This window comes from Dermochelys coriacea, chromosome 1, assembly GCF_009764565.3.
Source record: "Dermochelys coriacea isolate rDerCor1 chromosome 1, rDerCor1.pri.v4, whole genome shotgun sequence".
NCBI classification, from domain to species: domain Eukaryota; kingdom Metazoa; phylum Chordata; order Testudines; family Dermochelyidae; genus Dermochelys; species Dermochelys coriacea.
The window spans coordinates 237,592,571-237,616,864 of NC_050068.2; the positions used below are offsets into that span (position 1 = coordinate 237,592,571).

General features: G+C 37.2%; 1 long non-coding RNA gene across 1 annotated transcript; it reads right to left on the bottom strand.

Moving 5' to 3' along the window:
* On the bottom strand, window positions 1–22,091 carry LOC119846970. Its single transcript, XR_005290040.2, has 5 exons — window positions 21,915–22,091; window positions 21,187–21,235; window positions 10,810–10,901; window positions 7,793–7,959; window positions 1–2,370 (listed from the first exon to the last, which is right to left on the bottom strand). It is a non-coding gene; the product is annotated as an uncharacterized LOC119846970 (long non-coding RNA).
* Window positions 22,092–24,294: the final 2,203 nt, after the last annotated feature.

Here is a 24,294-nt window from a genome sequence, read left to right on the forward strand (position 1 = left end):
TAGTCAGAGTGTTGGAGTTCTTTGGGATTGGTTTGTTTTGGCCTTGTTTTGAAATGGGATTAGCATGATTTTTGGCTTATTGTGAAAATCAGAGTGCTTATGTATCGTGTGAAAGTTGGCAACTGTGCTACCAGCATATCTCAGTTCTAACATGGAATGAGGATTTAGTGGGAAAGGGGAGATCCTTATTAATGCTTATTGAAGTCTTGGCTTCTCTGTCATAGATGCAGCTTGAAATGGTGGCTTACATTGTGTAGACACTTGTCAATCAAATTGGGCTAGAACTATTCACTCATTTAAGATAGGACACTGAAATGTCTTCAAATGGGAACAAATGCAAGTCAATATGGACTTCAGATTGGTTTAAACTAGTAGGTCTCAGTGTGTAAAATTATTTCATCTCATAGCAGGTTCCCAAAACCACCCTGTCCTCATCTGGTAATTTTAGCCTTTATCTCACTACTTTGGGTAGTCAATATCAATAAAATAAAGTTTCTTAGGATACTACACTTTATTTATATGAAAAACTGTTAACATAATTGTGCCTACAGTGGTCATAAAATGGGCTCCCTCCCCCAGGAAAATTTTGACTATCCAGCTGAATAAAGCCATTTTTGGGTTTCTAATGAAAGAAAAAAAAATCATCAGAAGTTTGAGGAAAGCAGACACTTTCAGCAGAAATTTGCATGACATCAAAAAAACCCAGTTTAACATTAACAATAACTTTGATGGAAACATTTTGGCTAGCTCCAATTATGATATTTACTATCCATAATGAAAGTCAGAAATTGTTTTTAAAGATTCACATCAGATTTTTCTACCAAAATGAAAAAAAAAAGCCATTTATTTATTTATTTATTAAAATTCTACAAAGAGTAATTACCACTATTTGATAGGTTCATTTGTTGCAGTACATGACATTAAGAAACCACAGGCCAGATCCTCAGCTGATCTGAACTGCAGAAAGGCACTAACCTCATCATTTTATACAAATGGTGAATCTCATCTCACCATATTTTGTGACAAAGATAATAAGAAAAAAATCAAGATATTATTTTATTGCATATACTATCAATTTATATAACTATTCCTTCTCCACAGTATTAAATATCTACGTCTATATAAGTAGACACAGCTTTGTTTCCAAGTGACAAAACTTACCCAGTTTTAAATTTTCCTTTTCTATTTCCCATTGTTCTGTCTTTGATGGGCTGAAAAACAACAGCCTGACTTGGTATTATCTATACTGGTAAGAACTGATAACTATACAATTAGTTTGAAGCATGATCATAGTGAGACTTAATGTTAACAAATATTTAATTCATACATATTAATGAACCCAGTCACGTTTATCTTGTTCATTGCATCTCATAGGTATTGCACCACGGTCACCTAATACAGTACAGTAATGTTATTCTTTTATAGCTCATTCTTTGCATCAAGGTACAAGATAGTGTGATAGTTCAAGTAACAGGTCACTGGGTTATACTTCAAGCATATTACAATGACAGCTGTATAATTAGCTAATTCAATACAGTAATAAAAAGAGGCAATACTGGCACAAGTACTGTAGATCAGGCACAAGGTTTTAGTTTTTTAGAAAAATAAAAGGGGTTACACATTCAAATAAAAATAATAATTTAAAATCCAAAAACATCAATGTAAGTATTCTTTAGTAGTTTGGGTAACCCAAACGACATCTTTATGTAGCACATGAGAACTAGAGAGTGATATGGACTACAAAGCGAAATTGACCGGTGTGGAAAAAGTAAACAAAGGGCATCATATAAGTAAGGTGGGGAGGAGAGGAGGAAAAGCCCTCTTATGGCATTCGACCATTCTCCCTACCAGTGCAGGTTGGTGCTTTACTGAATGATTTCTAAGCTTTGACCAGTCTAGTTTTTAAAAATCTGAGATGATGCTTTTTTCTCAACTTCACTTTGGGGTTAAGACCAGGTACATTGTAGATGATAACATGGGGAAGCATTATCCACTCCGGATTTTCAGTTGGCTGGTTTCAAGTATGTGCATGCTGATTTCAAAGAAGCAGTGCTTCATTATTGACAAATGGTTCCAAGAGTTGACCTACAAGCCACCAAGACTCAAACATTAGTTGTCTGCAAACTTCTCTGGAAAGGTTTACAGCAGGGGTGAGCGAATTACAAAAATCATAACCAAAGTAGGTACTGCCCATGAATTCACATGACTTCTCAGATCCCACTGTCAATGTTTACTCAAAGAACTACCAAATCTGTCCTGTAGATGGCACACAGATCAAGAATGAAGCTTGCAATGATATTTGCTTGCAGTTATGTCATTCAAGTACCAAGGCTGTGGCTTCTGGGTGACGGATAAAGATGGATGATGGATCTGGAACAAGCAAGAGAAGGTCATTGCTGTGTTCCCAGTGTACCTCTAGGCTTGGCAGTTCATAGCTCTGGCACCTCTGGGCTTGATGCTTCATTTATGAATGTAAAAAAATTGCTCAAGGCCCGACACCCAATTGCTTGAGTCCCAGAACCTCTTTCATTACAAATTAAGCACTGTGTGTTTCCTAGTAAACATTTATTGTTTAAGACAGATCGTGGTTCCATATATTATAAACAGAGCAGAGGACAATCACATTTTTAGGAAATAATAAAGCTGAGGCAGTGGCAGATGCCTTCACCTTCCCCACAGCAAGATGCCACAGATGCACCAAAGAATAAGCTAAGTTTGGGGTAAAATGTGTTTAATACACAAAATTGAAGTAATGGAAATCCAAGTCACTCACATCCACCTATTCAAAAATGTTCACATATCAAGGGGCATCTGAATAAAACCCCTGTTGGGATCTGGTACTTATAAACTAACAAGAAACAAGAGACCACGTGCATCCTGGCATTGTAGCTGATAAAAATATTCTGTTCACTTACATGGAAAGTCTGGGCCCCAAACAATAAAGCTAAGAATGTGTCTTTGAAAGCATACCACCTGCCATTTCATCTGAGACTTTTGCCTCTGCGGTACAATGCTCCTGTCATCTTTAGATACTGCTGTTTCAATATTTCAGTGCATCATTACCTCCTGTCTTTTTCAGGCATGTCATTCCATTTTAAAGATACTCAAAATTTCTCCATAAAGGCTTTTTTTCCTTGATGAAATATGGCCTTATTAAAAACAAAACAAAAAAAAACCACCACAAAAAGTATTTCCCATTTCATTGTGTGTTCTAATAGTTCAGTGAAAAAAATCACAAATTTTACAAAACCAACATTTGTTGCTTTTTGAAAAACTGAATATTTTTCAGTTGGTTTTGGTTGAAAGATCAGTAAATTTCCGAGAAAAAAAACTGAATGAAAATTTTGCCACTCAAACTTTCAAAGAAAATACTCACCATTTTCTGTCCATCTGTACTAAATTCCTTTTTTAGTCTTGGTAGGCGTTATATAAACTCTATATTTTTTTCTCTTTTACCATTATGAGAACCTTTTAAAGTTAAAAGGTCATATTTAAAAATATTTCATGCATGTACACTATATGATTATAGGTTTGAGGTTGCTTTTAGGAGACTAAATGAACCCTTTTACAAAACTTAAAAAAATGCCTTTTCTCTTTAAGGTCTAAGAGAAAATAGAAAGTAGCACGATGTGAATAACCTTGTAAGTGAAAATCTTTAAAGCTGATACTTTTCCATTAACATAAATGTAAAGTTTCAGAGTAGCACCCGTGTTAGTCTATATCCGCAAAAAGAAAAGGAGGACTTGTGGCACCTTAGAGACTAACAAATTTATTTGAACGTAAGCTTTCGTGAGCTACAGCTCACTTCATTGGATGCATTCAGTGGAAAATGCATCCGATGAAGTGAGCTGTAGCTCACGAAAGCTTATGTTCAAATTTGTTAGTCTCTAAGGTGCCACAAGTCCTCCTTTTATAAAAGTAAAAGGTTCATTTAAAATAACATGGATGTTTTAATCCTATGGATAGGTGCCATATTTGTACCACTAGAACAAAAGCTCTCTGTTTATCCACAGAAAAAAATTACATTAGAAGGAGTGCTTTGCTGGGTTGAGTCCTGGATCTCTGTCCTCTCTGCTGAGGCTCAATTGCTGTGGTGACTGTGCTGATGTGGAAACCATTATTATATCTGAGAACATTCATACAAACCAAAGAAAGGTCACTATACAGTAATGATATTGGGTCAATACTGATTGACCCTGGAAGGTGCTCAGATACTACAGTGATGAGGGTGGTAGAAGAACCTATATGGTTTAGAAGAGACTACATGGAGAAAAAGAAAAATCACCACATAACCAATACTCTGAGTGATCCAATCCCAGAAAGTCAAGTTTTATACACAGAATTCTATGAGAGAGTAGCAATATGCCCTCAACTCAAGTTTCATTTTTAAGAATGATTTTTTGCTTGATTCAACAGTCATGTTTCATTCATACAAGGATAGTTTTCTACCAGCATCAAAACCAAAGGCCTGTTCTGTAATATCATCAAAGGCCAAGTGGTGGAAAAAAAAAACCCACTTCATGCTTCTAAGAGACTTGTGACTGAGTAAATGGTAACTTAATTGTGTGTCACTCAGGACACAGGGATTAAAGTATTGCCTGTAAACTGAAATGCTATAAATTAACAAAAATGACAAAATTAACATAAAAGGTTTGAACAGCCACATTTACAAGTACAGCAAGTCATGGATATGCCTGCAACTTTCCTGGAGAGGCAAAAGCATATGCTATTCAATCCCTCAGGCTAGGAAGGCTAGACCTTCCCCCAACCATCAAGGTGACCTAGTGGGAAACAAGAGGCCCTTCTCTTTAGGAACTTTTTAATTAATTAGGATGACATTCTGAAATGTAATACTATAAACCAAGAGGAAAGAATAAACACATGGCACCAGTGTTATCCCTAACCACTGTCTATAGTAAGCAAGTCAAATCAGCTATCCCACCAAACCTTCTACTTGCCCCAGTAGTCATAGCTACAAGAAAAACAGAGATTTAACAGTGCTTTTCTCTAGCTTTCTTGCTGCACTAGAACCTGTGAATCAGATTCCAAGTCAGAGTACAGCACCTAACCCAGATCTCCTGCTACAAAAGTCAGTTCTGCTAGGAACTGAGAGAGATGGTTAATAAAGGATATCTGCTGATTACAGAGGACACAAGGAAAATAGATACGCAATACAGAATAGAAGCTATCCATATACAAAATAATAATAGTCAGGTTTAGTCATATGGAGTTTTGTACTAGTTTAAAATTAAGGTGAGAATTTAAACCAGTTTAGTTAAAGCACTGCAACCCCATATGTGGGCACTCTTATTCCGTTTTAAGAGTGGTTTATTTCAGTTTCTCTCAAACCATTAACAGATTTAAACTATAACCAAAATAAGGCACTCAAACTGGAATAAGAGTGTCTACACCTGGGTTAGCAGTGGTTTCACTAAACCAGTTTAGGTAAATTGATATAGATTTGCATGTAGACGACAGCTGAAATTCAGAACACTATACTTGTACTCCAATTTCAGCTTCTTCCCTCCCTTTTACAAACAAAATTTATGATAAAGTATATTAAAAACACCTCACTTAATTTGGCTTATCATAAAGGTGATGAAAGGTTATTCTATTGTTCTGCTTACTCTGACAATGGGCACAAGTCGGGCTTACAGCTTGATAGATGTTCATCTCTATGCTAGGGATGGAATAATCTTTTCAACAACATTCTTCATTTTTAATTTGTTTAAATATCAGCTGTAATTACAGCAGGTCAAATTTTTTTTTGAGTGATGAGTTTTTTGTGGCAGATGGGGAATAGATACCTGCAAAATGGAAACAAATTTGAGATTTTTCATGTAATCACCTTGAGCTCTGAGATAGAACCCATATATATATCTCCCAATGACAATTGCCAAAGATATGCATTAGTGGGGAAGCCTAAGTCCTGTCATCACAATCACATGAATTTGCAAGTAGGTTTTTGAAATACTGTTTTCAGTGGAACAACCTATGTAGAGTGAGTGACGTAGAATACCTGCAGTGTTCTATTCTAGAGTTGGCTGTATTTCTATTGTGAGCAATTAATTCCAGTATGCAAAGTCCAAGTTCCAAACACAGGATGGCTAAATATGTGGGAAATCAATTCTGTACGTGGACACAAACTGGTACTTGGGTACTTTAGTGGATATTTGAAAGACTAAATGTCAATTTAAGTGCCCAAATGTGGAACTGATACAATTTTCCAACCTGGGTATCTGAATCAAAAGTTTTTTCCATCTCAAAAGCTCTTTGTGAGAAGAAGAGCTAAAGTTGTATACAAATATACACTCATTATTTTAGTTACATTGAACTACCTTATGGCTAAATGGCCCAAAATTTAAATGGAGAATTTCTTTCCAATTAATTGAGCCCATTTTTATATCTTCTAGTTTGAAAGCTCTCAGGTGCAGAAGCCAACTACTTGTTCTGTATAAGGCCAGTCCATTCAACAAAAAAGGAAAAAATTGCCTGGGAAAAGATCCTTTAGACATTGTTATGTCATAGATTCCAAGGCTAGATGACTTTCCCCAAAATAATTCCTGGATCATATCTTTTAGAAAAACATCCCAATCTTAATTTTAAAAATGGATAATCCTTTGCAACTCCTGGTAAATTGTTCCAATGGTTAATTACTGTCCTTGTTTAAAATCTACACCTTATTTTCAATCTGAATTTGTCTGGCTTCAACTTCCAGTCATTGAACTATGTTAATCTTTCTCTGCTATGTTGAAGAGCCCACTATTAAATACCTGTTCCCCATGTAGGTACTTATAGACTGTAATCAAATCACCTCAGTCTTCTCTTTAAGCTAAATAGATCAAGATCTTTAAATCTACCCCTATATAACATGTTTTCTAATCCTTTAGTCATTCTCATGACTTTTTTAAAAACCCTCTCCAATTTATCAACATTGTTCTTGAATTCTGTCATTTCCATCTAGTTATGGACCAATGCTAGAGGTACCAGAATCGGACACAGTAGTCCTGCAGCAGTCACACTAATGTGAAACACAGAGGTAAAATAACCTCTCTATTCCTACTCAAGATTCCCCTGCTCATGCATCTAACCATTGAATTAGCCCTTTTAACTACAGTGTCACATAGGGATCTCACGTACAGCTGATTATCCACCATGACCCCCAAATCTTTTTCCAGGGTCACTGCTTCCCAGGACAGGGCCCCCCCATCCTGTAACTATGGCCTACATTCTTTGTTCCTAGATGTACACATTTACATTTAGCTGTTTTGAAATAAATACTGTTTGCTTTAGCCCAGCTTGCCAAGTGATCCAGATCACCGTGTCTCAGTATCCTGTCCTCTCTATTACTTACCACTCTGCCAATTTTTGCATCATCTGCAAACTTTACCAGAGATGATTTTATGTTTTCTTCCAGGATATTAATAAAAACATTAAACAGCATAGGGATAAAAACAGATCCCTAAGGGCCCCACTGGAAAAACACCCATTTGATGAGTCCCTGTTTACAATTCCATCAGCTAGCCCACATTTAATCCATTTAATGAGTGCCACATTAACTTTATAGAATTTTAGCTTTTTAATCAAAATATTCTGTGGTACCAAGTCAAATGCCTTACACAAGTCTAAGAATATTAGATCAGCACTATTACGTTAATCAACCAAACTTGTAATCACATCAAAAAAGATACCAAGTTAGACAAATTATACTACCCCACTTTATTTATTAATCATATCAGCTGCTCCATTTTCTTGCCCAGGATCAATATCAGCCTGTCAGGTCTATACTTACCCGAGTCATCCTGTTCACAATTTTTAAATATTGGCACAATATTAGATTTCTTCCAATCTTCTGGAACTTCCCCAGTTTTCCAAGACTTTTTGAAAATTAACAGGAACAGTTCGGCAAGTTCCCCAGCCAGCTCTTTTAAAACTCTTGGATGCAAGAGTTATCTGGATCTGATGATTTAAAAATATTTAAACTTTAGTAGCTGCTCTGTAAAATCCTTCTGAGATACAAATAGAACGGAAAAGGTTATCATATGATGACAGAACAGAAATATTTATTGACCAATTCTTCCTTTTCTGCATTGTTATTGATAATTCTACCATTTTAATCTAGTAATAGATTCTTTTGTTCTTAATATAATTAAGACTCCTTCTTATTGTCCCTAACTCCACCAGCCATAGATTTCTCCTTGTGTCCCTCTGCTGCCCTTACCAATTTTCTAAAATTCCTAGCTTCTGATTTATATTCATTACTATCAACTTCCTTTTTCTTTACATTTGTTGTATAGGTTTTAAAAAAACATGTAGTTGCCTTCATTGCCCCTCTAAATCAGGTTTTTTTAAAACCAATACAGCCTTCTTCTGCAATTGTGGGATTGGGACTTTTGGGGCACATTCTTAAACAATTCCCAATTAGTCAATTTTTTCCTTATTAAATACTTCCTCACAGCTGATTTGGTTCAAAATTGTTTTTAGCTTTGTGAAAGTGACCCTTTTAAAGCACCATATATACATCTATATATCACTGGTCTGGACTTCATTCTGTTTGCACAATAGAAAAGTGATCAAGTCATGATCGCTTGTACCTAAGTTAGCATCAATTTTTAGTTTTGTGATTTAGTTCCTCTGTATCTGTCAAGACAAGGTCTAACATAAGTTTAGGGGCTTGAAGTGCCAGCAACATATGGAAAAAAGGGTGCCTCTATATGATAGGGCTGCAGCAGCATATACAGTGATTCAATGATTACTTAAGTGTGGAGGACCAGGCCTGCAGCTGAAGATACACTAATGTAAACCCTCTGAAGGGAGGGGCAAGAGTTCAAGAATTTGCTTTTGAGAAGTCCGAGGAAGCTTTCTTTTGGCAATGATCTGACAGCCAAGTTCCTCAGTGGCTAGACAGAAGGTGGGTCCCCCGGAAGTCTGGCTGATGATCCCTCGAAAACATTTCTTAACTTCAGGTAAATATAAATGTTTTGAAATTTTCTAAACCTACTGTGACAGCATATGTGCATGAGCTTAAGATTAAAATGTAGTGTTAGGTGAAAGCACTCTGGTTTGTATCAATTATATATCAGATGGATGAGATGTGCCCCCAATGATTTATTCTTGGCACTGCCTGGTGAGAAACAGTTAAGTAACCACTGCTTTGGGTTCTGAAAACCCTGGGTATCAGCACCACTCACATGAGTAAGGGATGCAATTTTAGACACTAACTTATCTAGTTTTGTTCTCTTCACCATTTATACCAGCAAAAAGAAGTTCTCCATTCATATGGAGAAGCTTGCTTTGGGTAAGCAGCCCACACAACGTAGCCATTTCACTGTCCTGGTTTATAGAGCTTTACACTCTTGCAGTGACTGTCACAGACAAAATCCAAATTTGTAAATTGAATATAACTTTTTTTATGAATACTTAAAATATAATCACATTTCTTTATGGGTCTTCTGCTAGTTTAGTCACATTAAGATTCCCTCCTACGCGCAGTGTGGAGAAAATGCTGCTAACTTGTCACAGTAAACTTATTGTCTGAAACCCTACCGAAAAAAAAAGGGTAACATTTGCCTAAAACCTGGAAAAATATAGTTTACGAGAGAAGATATCTACTAGCAGCTGTAAAAGGGTCATAAAATAAAATTGGAATTTATATCAAAATCACTTAATACCTTAGAGCTTTTGTATCTCTGCACAGTTTACCCTGAGAGATTTAGTAGTAGAGTTTTATGTTAACAAGCTGAAAGTTAGAGCAGAATTGTCAGTAATATTACCTTTTTCGCAGAGGGAGGTACACTTGCCTATATATCAGTCTATTTAAATAGCAGAATAGTAACCTCCAGAAGGTGCAATATCAAATGCTATTGGCAATAGCTGGGTGGTTACAGATCTGTTACTCATCTTTACAGAGTTCAGTTTAAATTCATGGAACTCGTTGCCAAGGGATGCTGTAAAGGCCAAAAAGTATAACTGGGTTCAAAAGAGAATTAGATAAGTTTATGGGAGGATAGGTCCATCAATGGCTGTTAGCCAAGATGGTCAGGAACACAACCCTATACTCCAGGTGTCCCTAAACCTCCGATTGCTAGAAGCTGGGACTGAACAGCAGGGGATGGATCACTCGATAAATTGCCCTGTTCTGTTCATTCCCTCTGAAACATCTGGAACCAGCCACAGTTGGAAGACAGGCTACTAGGCTAGTTGGACCATTGGTCTGATGAAGTATGGCCATTCTTAGATGCTTATTTTTTTTGGCAAACAGAATTTTATTGTGGAACAAGGGTTGAGCAGTATGTTTTCCCCAATTGGGTTCCCTACTGTTCAGGGAGTATCTGATATTTATTTTCAGAGAAAGGGAAAAAAATATTTACATGTGCACATATACTTTTTTTTTGTGGGGTGGGGGGTGATGGAACAAAGGACAGCATCTGCGCCTGCCTTCTGTCAACAGTGGAGTGCAAAGAATTCAATGCTGGGAGATACCTCAATGCCAATAACGAACAGGGGTTACAATGATAAATTAATTGCGTAGACTTTAGAATGAAGCTTAAACCTGTCACACAGGACAACAGCTATCTACTTTGCAAAATCTCATATCCCTTTTTCAGATACAGTGCAGTTGCACCAATGCTAATAATAGCACAAGGCTAGTGTAGACAAGCCTCAGGAGACCCAGGGACACAATAATTAGGCTGATTTATGACCGAGTAGAAAAGAGCCAAAATCTTATAGCTTAATATACTAGGATCCACTTTACATCATGATGTAAGTGCATGGACAAGTTAAGAAATAAACTATGAACAAACTAACCTGAGTAACCCACTGTTGGTCATGAGATCTGTTTTCTAATCCCCTTGAACCAGCACATGCCTTTAATTAGGAGTGGACACAGTCAGCCAGCACTTGGAGAGAGAGAGAGAAATAAAGGCTCTATAAAAGAGAGTTCCAAGCCCATTTGTTCTTCTCCACTGAACATCACCTATAGGGTGAAGCATTTCTGGTTATAATATACAGATTATAAAAGAGTTCTGTAGAATAAATCAATCCTAAATGGAATTATATTTCCCATGGTCCCAGAGAACCTGATGATTTTGGCTCAGCTACAGTCAGACTAGGATTTGATGAAGCCTATTAGCCTAGGATTTGTGGCTGCTTGTTCATAATGGGACCAGAGCCAGCTGGGTAATATATTTATAAGTAGGAGTGGATTAGGATGGGTTTATTTGGTGCCAGCTGACTACTGCCACCCATGAATAATGCCATCTGGAAGCAGGCTGATAACTTTGGAGAAGAATTTCTTAAACAAAAAGCCCTGAGTTGTTTCAGAGATCTAGCACCATAGGAGGATAGAAGGCCCTAACAGAGGGTAAGATAGGGGAAATGTACTCTCCATATCATCTGCACCAGATGCAAATAGTTACATTAGGACTTCCATAAAGGTGCATGCCTGTAGATTTGATTTTTATTTTATTTAATTTGTTTAATGTCAACTGAAAGGAAGAGTTACTAATTCAGCGTCTGCCTATATTTTGCTGAGGGGGGGGGGGGTGAGCTTTGGATTTCTTTAAGCAGGTATACGGCGGCTTCTATCCAAGAGTTTAGTAAAGGAGCAGGGAAGCTGCTAAGTGGTCTCAATGTGTGCATTTGAGGTAAGAGAAGTTTGGGGCAAATATTGCTTAAAGTGTTCATATTAGTATAAATTTAGGCTATAGGAAGGTGTGCTGTGGGGGGAGGAGGAAAGAACTGTTAAAAGAAAGACATGCATGGAAGAGTGGTGGGTACTAACACCTTAGTAGAAAACCTGCTAACAAAAAACAGACATGGAATGTTTGACCTCATATGTTTCATGCTTTGAAAAAAAAAAAAAATCAGTGAAGTTGTGCCTGCTTATAACTAGGCATAAATTTAGCCTCCCATCACAGTGTTGCCCAGTATTTTGCTGGCATTCCTTTAGGCCTTGCTTGTTCCTTTAGGCCTCCTCTTCAAGTACTGAGCATACTTGACTCTTCCTATAAGATCTAGTAGAGTCACAGTCTGATCAGGCTGTTGCTGAAATTTAGAATAGAAAAAAGGTTGTCATACATTTTCCACAGTGTCAAACCGCATCTTAAGAGAGTTTGTTGCTTGGACATCTCCTTTTCCATTCCAATAACAACAGCCCTACTGCTGCAAACATTTACATAAGCACTTACCTTTAAGCATGGAAGTAACTCCATTGAAGACAATCATATGCTTAATTTTTTGCAGAATCAGCGCCTTAAATTCCCCTGTAATTGCACCTGAATACAGCACTTTTTACTTCCTATCCTAAAGCGTTCTCTAATATTACTGCACTCTGTTAAACAAGTGCTACTTTCCAACCCAGAGGCAGCTATATTTCCTTGGTGATTGGCTGCCATTCTTGGATAGCTTTCAACACACTGTGGAAGGAAAGGTGTTATATACAATGCTACAATAATTAGTGTGTTAAGAACATTTTTAAAACTGTTCATGAAAAAAAGCAAAGTTCTTTAAACCATTATTTTATAAAGAATTCCTGCATTTGTTACATCTAAAAATCCCCTCCCATCAAACAAAAAAACCCCTTCAGGGTTTCTAAAAGGAATCAAGAGATTCCCCATCATCTCTTTCCACCATCTTTATCCCCATGGTCATGTAAAAAACAGCAGCATTCCTAAACAGAAGTTTTGGGGAGCAGAAACATGGCTGATGTCATACCCAAAATAAGTCAAAGACATAGGATATATGTGGAAAAAGTAGCTACTGTTACTCACGAGTAATACCTTATTTCTCAAGTAATCAACAGAACTAAGAGTAAGCTACTATTGAATGTGAGTAAAGATGGCAGAATCTGGCCCCAAATGAACTGAAAACCTTCTCAGCTACATGCTATAAAATGAGTTCATCTGCAAGTAATTTAGTTATTTGAAAAAGCTTAGAAGGGTGCTACATGGCAGTAGGTATCTGAGACCTATCACAAAAGCAATCAGATCAGACTGGAGACCAGCTGTGCATCAAGGAGATTGCTTTTATCTAAGTGATAAAAACCTTGTAGAGTGTGAACAATACTGGGCATAAAATGTAATATTTTAATGAATGACATAAAAGATGAAAAGAATGAGCAGAAGAACTGGCAATTTAGTCAAAAGATGAGAAAGGAGGAAAAAAAGCCTCCAAAAGTGACATTTTACAGTAAGTGGATTTTGCAAGGAGCAGAAATTTGACAGGGGAAAAATAGTATTATCTCTATCCTAACTGATCCAGTTGGGGCACCTCGCAAGTCAATGATGGATGCTCCACCACCACTTGGCAGAACAAAACAACAACAAAATGTTAACACATTTTGGACCAGTTTCAGACCTGGTGTAAGTGGGTGAAACACCATTAACTTCAATGAAGATGCAAAATTGGCCCTTTTACTGTAATCTACATCAATAGAGAAAAGCATAAAATATAAAGGCAGTTATATGCCTAATGGTTTATCTCTTTTATGAGGTGCCTAGCAGGACATTAACTTCAAATTATGTCTTTGGTGAGCCATCTAGCAGGATATTAATGACGGATGGGAACCCGATAAATAAAATGATTGTTATTACTACTACTTAGAGTTGGCCTACCAATATAAACTGCTATCGTCTTAATGTTTGAAAAGTTAGGGCCATTGAGGAATTTCACATTTCATAACACATACTCTCTACAAGTATTTGTATTATTTTGTGCAACCAGATTAAAACATTCCTAATTTCCATTTCAATGCTTAAATGTTGCTTCACATTTCAGGAGTTGTACATAAATATCCTTTTCAAGCATAGGCCAACAAAAAACACCAAGTGGTTTGGAAAAAATAAGAATGAACCCAAGTTCAAATTGATCAGAAACCTAGCCTTTCATAAATTTTAAAAATTTTTGGATCCATATTCCACCCCAACCGCTACTTTTCATTTTGATTTGTTTCTAAATTTCCTTGCACATCCCTACAGAGCTTCCTAAAATATAGCCACTCTAATGTTTCCTGCTTAGTCAGTTAGTAGCAGGGTTTTGGGGGATGTGTGGGTTTTTTGAACTGAAAAGGAGCCCAACTCTGAATCTAAATTTCATTTCTCTGTACAGTCTCACACCAAAACTCCAGTGTTACCCACATATTTGCCAATTTGATTCAATTACTCTTAGACCTGAGGGTTCAAACTCTGTATCCAAATTCTAAAGTTCCCAAATTTCAAACTGTTTGGATTTGGCTCACTATAGCATCAGAGTGGAGCTGCAAGTAAGATGACCAGATAGCAAGTATGGACAATCGGGATGGGGTGGGGAGGGGTAATAGGTACCTATATAACACAAAGCCCCAAATATCAGGACTGCCCCTATAAAATCGGGACATCTGGTCACCCTAGCTGCAAAACAACAATTTGAATGTGGATCCGTGGTTTCCGTTGAGGCCCATGTCTGCCTTTTGTTTTTTAGCCCAGAAGGGCAACCTAAGTCAATATTGACAGCTATATTCTACTCTCGCTTACATCTGATCAACTCCTATTGACTTTGCAGAGATTGTAGGGACATAACTGTAGGCAGAACTCAGTCCTTGATGAACATGCATGTAGCACCTTTCGTTGGAGCTAATTGGACACACTTTGGAAGGCAGAAGTTGGTCCTAAGAATTCAACATAACTTCCCTGGACTTCAAACTATGGCTAAAACTCACCACACTCCAATTTTTCCCTGTGGAAACACAGACTTCTATCTTTCTGTTTTGGAAAGTCTTTTTGGCAAAAGTTTTTTTTTCTCCTATTAAAAAACTACTCCATGCAAAATGTTACCCAAACTCACCTCTTGACCACATAATCATCTTTAAAATACTGATGTTTGATGAAATCATCACACCAATTGTCAAAAGCTTAAAAGGAAAAGATTCACACTTATTGGTACTACGGTAAGATCACAGCACACAACTGGGTTTGGGGTATTCATTATTCAGTCCCCTTCTCTCTTTTCTTTCTATCCCTCTTCTCCATGCTTTCTTCTCTTTTCTTTCCTTGTGTTTTACCAAGTCCATAGTTGATTTTCTTCTTAGCTACCTTGTCATGTGAAATATTCCTGGACTGACTTTTCCATGACTTTTCCTGTGTGGTTTTTGGAGTGTTTTAAAAACATTTTGGATAAGATTAGTGCTGCTGAACAATGCCAGCCTCATGGTTGCAGAGATCAAGTTTACCCACAAAAGACATACTATATGGGCACCAGCAGCGCAAGCTTTCTGAAAACTGTTCCAGATATGTCTTTCAACCTTTACCAAGAGGAATCTCCTCTTCTGAGGAAATAATAATTCAAGTTTCCATGCCCACTTACTTCTTAGCTTCTGAGGCAAGATTGTCAGCAAGATGACTATTAGCGCTAAGGAGTTTGTTTTTGTTTTAGGTATTTGCCTCTTGGGAACTGGAATGGGATCACCAACTCAATTCATATGGACCACTGAATAGCATCACTGAACAGTCCATTGCTCAGACTACTGAGCAAACTGGGATTATTGCTACCAGCACCTTTGTCTAACACCATCACACATGGTTAAGTCTATACTAAAACATCGTATTAGCTTTGTTACCCTGTCTTCCCTCCCCTCCCCATTCTTTAGTCTCATCTAAAAGTTATGTCTTGTCTTTTCAGCTGTAAGCTCGTTGGGACAGGGACTGTCATTTACCATACCTTTATACAATATTAGTACCCAGCTGAGGCCACTAGGTGCTACTGCAACATAAAAACTAACAAAGGGCAGTGACTTTCAGGACTGTGTCAAAAACAGCAATCTACAGATGAATGTCTCCAGATGTCATCACCTTCTGAGCCATCTAGTCCCCCATCATCATTCCACCTCTAAAACCCACCTGAAACTCACAAGAAAGCATCACTCTTCCTCTGTGCAACTGAAAAAACTTAGGAATTTCCAAAAGGAGAAAGAGTTATAGGTAAATACACTGGATCCAGGCACTGCAGAATTGGGCTAGGATCTCATCAGTAAATGTAGTTGTTCTCAACCTTTTCTGTACTAGGCCCCCTTTCCCAGAGAGGCACCCTGGAAGGTCCCTCCCATCTAGGAATATCTGAAGGAAGAATTGTCATTGTCCCCATGTTGAATAACCAGAAGTTAATGAGTAATGGATCTCATAAGATCTACAGTGGTTCTGATTTAAATACCACATTACCAAATAGCATCCAAACGTATGCCAATTCAAAGAACTATTGTTGTGTTTAAAGACAATCCTATCTGTTCCTCCTCTAACTGCTGTAGTTTACTTGCATTTCATTTATTTCAAAATGACCAATTTTCTAGTTGATGTAAAAAACAAAACATCTTAAAACTCAGATTGACATTTTATATAAAATATTTAACTGGCAAAATATTTAAATTAGTGAAAAGAAGTAAAACGCTGTTCCAAATGTGTGCGTAAAAAAAGTCAGCATTTGAGATCATTTCCAGTTCTAAAATTAAAAACTGTACAGCTACTAATGTGTGTGCACCACTGCCCCCTCCTGGGCAGAACAAGAACTGCTTGACATCTTCTTAGGACCTGTATTGCTAACAGAGACTCTCCTTTAGGTCAAGTTGTAGAAGCTTTTGTAACAAGAGGGTCTGTCCCTACTGTTGCTATGATGTTCCAAACCTCATGACATGCATCACAGTGAGGACTATGCAGTCCTAAGTGAAGGAGCTATTACATTATGTTCAGCAGCATAAAATGTTTTTAATAAAGTGAATGAAGAAATTCACATCTTGTAGAGTACTGCAAATACGTGGTTCAGTAATTGACACAAAATGTAAACCGCCTCTCACGTACAGAGTGTGTGGTCTCTCTCAACTGCCTTCTATATGAAATCAATCTGTCTTCTCAGCTTCGGAAGCTTGGCTCAGTCACTGGATATGCACGGTTTTGGAAAAATGGGGCATAAACAATTCTGGCTGATGCTCAGCTAGGGCAGCAGCTAGAATTTACTGGGTTCAAGACAAGATACATGAAAGCTACCATTGCTTTTCACCTGCTTCCCTCATCCCTCCCCTACCACACCATTTTTCACTCTTCTTTTCACTTCCACAATGCTCTTCAACACGCACAGTTTTCACCAGCCTGTTTAGTTGGAGATATCCCCTCACTATTTGAAGCAAGCTAGTTTTCCGAAAAGAACCATTTATCCCAAAAACAAATGAACTTGTGTTACAGAGCAGAGTGAAAATGATTTGATTAATTTTGCCTCTTTCTGCTCATAGGAGATCATGAAGTGGATTGTGATCTGAGTGTATTATATAAACTGTGTTGATTGATCACAGGTATTTGATATCCAGAATTCAAGCTGCATATTTGAGTTGTAATTGGTCAGATTAATCACCAGAGTATTGTTTCCACTCCCTGATTAGATTACCATGCAAATGGTGCCAGTGCAGAAATGTGAACATACCAATGCAAAATTTAATTTCCTTGAATACTTGCATATTCAACTTTGAAATTTTCTTTCCATGAATATTTGTACCACTTAAATTCACTCAGAGATTAATGAAAGTCAAACACTAGAAAAGTATAAGCACAGCTAACGCTACTTCTTTGAAACATTCAGGTGATCTTTAAAAATTTTGATTCTAATTTTTATTTAAACATTTCAACTCTCAACTTTCTGTTAACTGCAATTTATAGGATTCAATCCTACAAACACTTACACATGCACTTAATTTTACACACAGGAATGGTCCTCCTGAAGTCAATGGGAACAATCACATGTGTAAGTTTAAGCATGTACATATATATATATATCTTTGCCAGATTGGAGCCTTAAAGTATATCTCTTGCTTTTATTCTTTGTACTTCTCCTTCCATTTTTCCTGTCTTTGAAGGAAAAAAAAAGATGTTTTAGTGTCCATCTCCCTCCAGTCAGGTTCTCTTAAGAAGCGTTTCTGTTAGGAGGGAAGGTTATTTGTACTGGTCCATTGAGCGATTTGCATTTCTAATGTAAATGTAAAGGAAACCTAAAAGGAAGCTGCACACACAAGAACAGAAAAATCCTCAAAGAAAATGAGCTGAAAAAAATTGTTACAGTACCCAGCTTCAGGTTTCCTTTTGATTTGGGGATATGGAAGGTAAACTCAGCAAGTTTAGATGTGTCATATGAAGCAGAAACATACATAATCCATTTTTTCCTCTGCACAGAGAGAAAAGTGATGCTTTTGAGAAATGTGTTTAACTTGGAATTTGCCCCCAACACACAACAGTGTTTAAAAGTCTGATGCACTCCCGAGAGAGTCATTTTCTGTTTACGAAAATAGTGGCTCAGGAAATGCACCATATTGCATTTTGTCAAAGTCTTTGTACATTAGGCAACAACATCAACCTACAGATGCCAACAAGCAAATTATTTTCAAAGAGAAGAAAAAATAATCACCGTTAGAAATAGAAACCTGTCGGAAGGAAAGAGTATAAATATACTGAAAAAAAATAGGCCAGTAATAGGAAAAAGTACTCATCTGACTGACAGAATTAGCAATCAGAAGATGTGTAGCACTCTTATACTAAGATAAATAGGATCCATGTTTAATAAAATAACTTCCTGATGGGAGAGCATCCATGCTGAAATGGTGCAAGCCACAGACTCAAAACGAGACCCAAGAAATCAATTTCTAAATACACTAGAACTTTGGAGATACAAAGTCCAGGGTAACAAACTTAGTGGTCAATCCCACACCTCATTTGGAACTGGAAGTACACAATCAGGCAACAGCAGAGACAAAACACTGTGTGATTAAGCAAAGCAATGGCAAGCAATAGGAAGTGCAAACATGTCACACTTTCAATAGACACAAAGCTAGAAATATTTTAAAAACCTCAACAATGGTGTTAACCTCATCAACACAGCAGTAGTATATGGTATCTGGAAATCAACTGACACTGATATTTGGAAAACCCAGGAAAAAATAAAGCAATTTGCAAGAGAAGCCAAAGATAGTGGAGCAGTAAAAAGGCAGTGTATTGTACGCAAGGCTGCTGCCACTGATTTTGGTAATGCAATGCCTCTATGGTTTGCATAAGAGAGATCAAAAGCAGTGTGATGGTTACAGAAAAGGCAAAGTTAAAATCTTGAAAGATTTTTTTTCAAGTCTACTTAGTTTATCCTGTAGTACATAAGCAGGAAAGCTAAGTTTCGATACTTTTTTTTTTTTGGGGGGGGGGGTCATTATAAAGACTAGTGCTGGTAAGTCTTGCTGCAGCATTTTTCTTAGTGCTATTTGAATGGACATTTAAATCGGTGAGCTTTTGTGTTGGCATTTTTCCCCATGAATAACGAACATTAAAAAAGAAGCAAAAGAAATTACTTAAAATTGAAATACAGTACTGTGTTAAATGTAAACTATTAAAAATAAGTTTAAAAAAGATTTGACAAGGTAAGGAAACTGTATCCGTCCTTGTTTCATTTAAATTAAGATGGTTAAAAGCAGCATTTTTCTTCTGTGTAGTAAAGTTTCAAAGCTGTTTTAAGTCAATGTTCAGTTATAAACTTTTGAAAGAACCACCATAATGTTTTGTTCAGAGTTATGAACATTTCAAAGTTATGAACACCCTCCATTCCCGAGGTGTTCATAACTCTGAAGTTCTACTATAGCATAATTCAGAAAAATGCATATTTTATCTGAAAGACCAATGCTTTCCTGTCACTAGATCTTTGTAATACATCTAGAAACATCTCATTAGTACACAGTTGTCTTTAAGCTGCACACCATGGCCACTTGGAACTTCTTGATGAGAGAAGGGATAGAACTCCGATCCTTGCGCTTCAAAAAGAAAGCTTAAAGGGTAATCTCTGTCAGTTGAAAGAGTTGTAGTATTTAAGACAGGCCGTTGTACAGTTCAAATTCCACACAGTAGAGAGCAATGATAGATATACTACTAGTCACTTGATTAAAATTTGTTGCAGCGCTCTCCGTGATTCGGAGTGGCAATACATTATAGAAACGTTTACATTTTGCCTAAGCTTCTCAAAATGGAATCTCTGTATAAATTTGGAAGTGTTGAGATAACTAAGACACTGAAAAAAGAATGTTTTTGTCCCCCCCTTTGGCTAACTACACTTCCCTGTTCTGGTTGGGTTTGGAACCAGAAATGAAAAAGTCCTGAGAGGAAGTCTGCTGTTACAGGACCATAGGCAGCTGTGCAGAACTGTGTTAGATGAACATCTGAATGTCTGATTCTTTATCAAGACCCAACATGAACAATTTAAGGTTTGCCAGTCATTAAAGCCGTTACAATGTACTGTCTTAGTTAGTGGCCTATATGACACAGAGTCAGTCCAAACCCAGCTCCCAGTTACCAGGTAGATGCTTTCTGGGAAAAAAAATTAAAATGCTTTTACAATTGAAATCAGTCGAATCCTTCTTTTCAAATGATGCTTAAGACTGACAGGTCTTTGAGAATGATTAACCCTCTCATCCATGGACGTGGTCCCTCAAGGTCAGAGATGAGACAAAATACCAGGATGGGGAACTTATATCCCCGTTTCCTATGCTGTAGTGTTTCTGTTGAAAGGAGGACTGCTGTTTCCAGGACTACAATTCTGCACCCTTTAGCAGCATGAAGCTTTCCCAGGGTACACAAAGAGTTTCCAGACAAAATACACATAAAACAACATCTTCAGAAACATTAACCGAGTACAGCTGGTCAAAATTCTGTACATAAAAAAAAAGCATGCGAATGGGAGGGTGGGTCAAAAAAGGGTCAAATAGGCTCCGAGTTGAAACTTTTCCACAAAACGTTCATTTGAAGTTCCACATCAAAATGTTCATTTTCTGCAAAATTTTTAACTTTGGTGATCACAAGCTCTCATTTACTGAGAGAGTGCATTTTCTTACCGAAAGACACGAGTTTTTTGTAAATGAAAACTGCAGTTCAGATTTACAAAAAGGTCTATTTTGAACCCTGTAAGACAAACAACTTTGAATATTTTCACCAGATTATTTTGCTATTTTTTTTTTCCCCAACGAGCTCTGAAATCGCCCTCTCTCTACCAGGGGCAAATGAAAGGATTTTTGTTTTCACAGAACCTCAAAGAAGTTTGATTTTACAAAGCTAAGTGCAATTAAATTTCAGTTGCCTTTTATTTAAGACACTTACGTTTCAGGAGCAGCAGGTTTCTACTAAAAAGTCTGTAATAAATGCTCACCTCAAATTAGGAAGACCACTTTGGTTCACAAGAGAAACAGGGGCTCGGTCTTCTTGTAAAAGAGAGAGAACAGTAAATGTACACATGCAACAGGCCAAGGCTGCCTCCACCTGTTAATTGACTGAGTAATTTGTTAGTGCTATGTCACCTGTGACAATCACCAGAGAAGCCCAGGGGTGAACTTTTTGGCTTTCAAAAAAACTCTCCTGTCTACAAGCATAACATTAACACCCACATTAGCCAAATCCAGTACAAATCACCAAAAAAGTTAATGTTGAGGGAACCTTTAAACACAAGCTATTTCAGAAAATTATTCCTGCAACTGTTCAAACAAAGGCTCATGGTTCAAACCAACCTAGTCCCACAAGATATAAAAAAGTTTCTTATCATGCTTCAAGAGCAACAGATTTTTACCACAACAACCTTTCCCATCCCACCCAAAAGCCTGTTCCCCTTGCCCCTCCCCCATAATAATTAGGGATAAGCCACAGCAAAACCCACAGATCCCTTATGCTTTGGGGAAGAGTGGATCCACTCTTCCACTTTAAGCCCATCTGTAAAATCAAAAACAAAAAAATGGTTTTTACATCTGCACAAAAATAGCTTTGCTGCAGCAACAGGAATATATGGTTCCTAAGCTGTGAGATATCAATAGATTTTAAGGCCAGAAGGGTGCATTGTGAGTCTCTAGCCTGATCTCCTGCATGACACAGATCATAGAACCTCACCCAGTAATTTCTGCATCAAGCCCATAACTTCTGTTTGAATTACTGTGTATCTTTTAAAAACACATCCAGTCATACAAAACCCTCCTATGTTAAGGAAATCCTCCATGTAATTGCTAGCAAACTATCTCTGCAGAGTTCTCTGGTTTTACCTTGAGCTCCTGAATGATCCACCAAGCCTTACTAATTACTGCACCTAGTCACCTGTAGAGGGGTTTGCTGCAGAAGACATGAGCAGGGAATTAACTCCTTGTCTGCCAGTGCTCAAATACACTGGGCCCATTGCTCCCTATCTCAGCAGTTTTCCACCATATTATTTGGTTCAGAGCAATGCATTTGAAAAGGACTCATGGCTGTAGTATAAGCATTAATCATCATTCAGCTTACCATACTTACGAAAATGTACAGGGTGATGTCTGTACTATAGGACATCCAACTTAATAAAATAGAGAAATATGAATCATTTACACTAGCAGACGTATCTATTTCTTTTCCTAAACTACAGCAAAGAAAGGCTAGCAGCTTTCAAGAATTTAAACTGTCATGAAGATGAACTGGAACAAAACATGGTTGTGATTATCAAAACATTAATCAACCGGCCATCAAATGATCGTGTGGCCTTTGACACTAACTTGCAGGAAAAATAAACTTCAGATACACACTGTAAGATGGACCACATGTGCCAACAGAACTGATGCAACAAACCCCTGAGTGAATCCTGTATTGTGCTGAGCACACTCACATTCACTACATTGCAGAATTAGGCCCTTTATCACCATTAAAAAGATGCTGTTACACCTATTAACTCTGAAGTTCAGCCTTCCTAATATTTCCACTTAATATTCTGTTACCACCATCCCTGGTCAATAGTTTCTTCCACGTTGTTTTAGGGTACCACCATATTCTGGTAGTGGAGCAACTAAGTTTAAATCACATAATGCAAGAATAACATACTAAAGCTGTTCTAGATTTCAGTAACATGCTACTGTTAAATACATGAGGCCCACTTCATAGAATCATAGAATCATAGAATATCAGGGTTGGAAGGGACCCCAGAAGGTCATCTAGTCCAACCCCCTGCTCAAAGCAGGACCTTCTCCATTCACTTATCATGATCACAACGTGAGTGTAATACTGCTGAAGTCAGTGGAATTACACCATAGTAAAATTGCTGTATGCAAGAACTAAATCAGGCCTGTACTTTAAAAATGCATTCTTAAAACAATACATAATTTCTGGTAGGAAATACTTTCACTGCCTGAATTCTAATTATTCTTTCATGGATTGATGGATTTTTTTCTAAGTCTTTTATGGATGAATTGTTGCTTTTGGAATTAATCTAGCACAGTATGTTATAGTTTGGGGTTTGGTCATGCTCCAAACAATAAGCTGGATATATATTTCTCTCTCAATACATGGCAGTAATTTCCTTCAACTCTAATTAGAGGGAGCCAGAAAGATAAATTGGGAGAAAAAAAAATAACCCTTGAAATGCTCTCTCTATGAAGCATTATTTGATTGATGCCCATCTATTCTGAAGCCTCTGTGCCATTATAATAAAATAACAATTAATTTACACTTTTGTAAGTTGCTTTTCTTTGAGGATCTCAAAGCACTACAAATACCCGCAGTAAGTCTATAGTAAAGAGTAGACTAGAACTCAGCTTGTTTGTGTAACTACTTCTGTTTAAACACACACCTTTTTTTCCATCCATTGCCAAAAGCTCTGATCATGCATTTTGGAGAATTGCAAGCTTTTAAGTTCCATATTTCACTACAGTACACAAAAATAACAACTGCCTTTTCTCAAACTAATAACTCAATATTTTATCTTATTCAAAGATAACCAGGTTATTTGACATTTCTGTCTTTGGGAATTTCAGGTAGAGGGCAAGATGATATGTTAATTAATTAGACTTTACTTTAAAAATATAAAACTTGCCAGGGGAAATACTGGCCCTGCTGAAACCAATAGTAGGTTTGTCATTGACATCACTGAGGCAAGAAGTTCACTCTCCCTCATTTAGCATAATGAACAAGATAGTGGGTATGTGCACCATTGCTCTCTACTGGATGGAATCCGAAATGCTCAGTTGTGCAGTTGTTGATGATAGTAGACCATCAAGATGGTGACTTCTCACTTGATTGATAATTATTCCTTTGTTTGTATAATATTTAAGGTATAAACCATTTATAACTGTGTTCTTTTATAACCAGATTATATGATTATCTCTTACACAGGTATTGCATTAGATTGCAGTTTCAGTTTAATATAACATTATAATTGAGAATTTAGTGATTTTATACTAAATACGGGCCAAATTTTATTTTCAGTTACACCAACATAAAGTGGGAGTAGCTCCTCTGAACCTGTGGAATTACG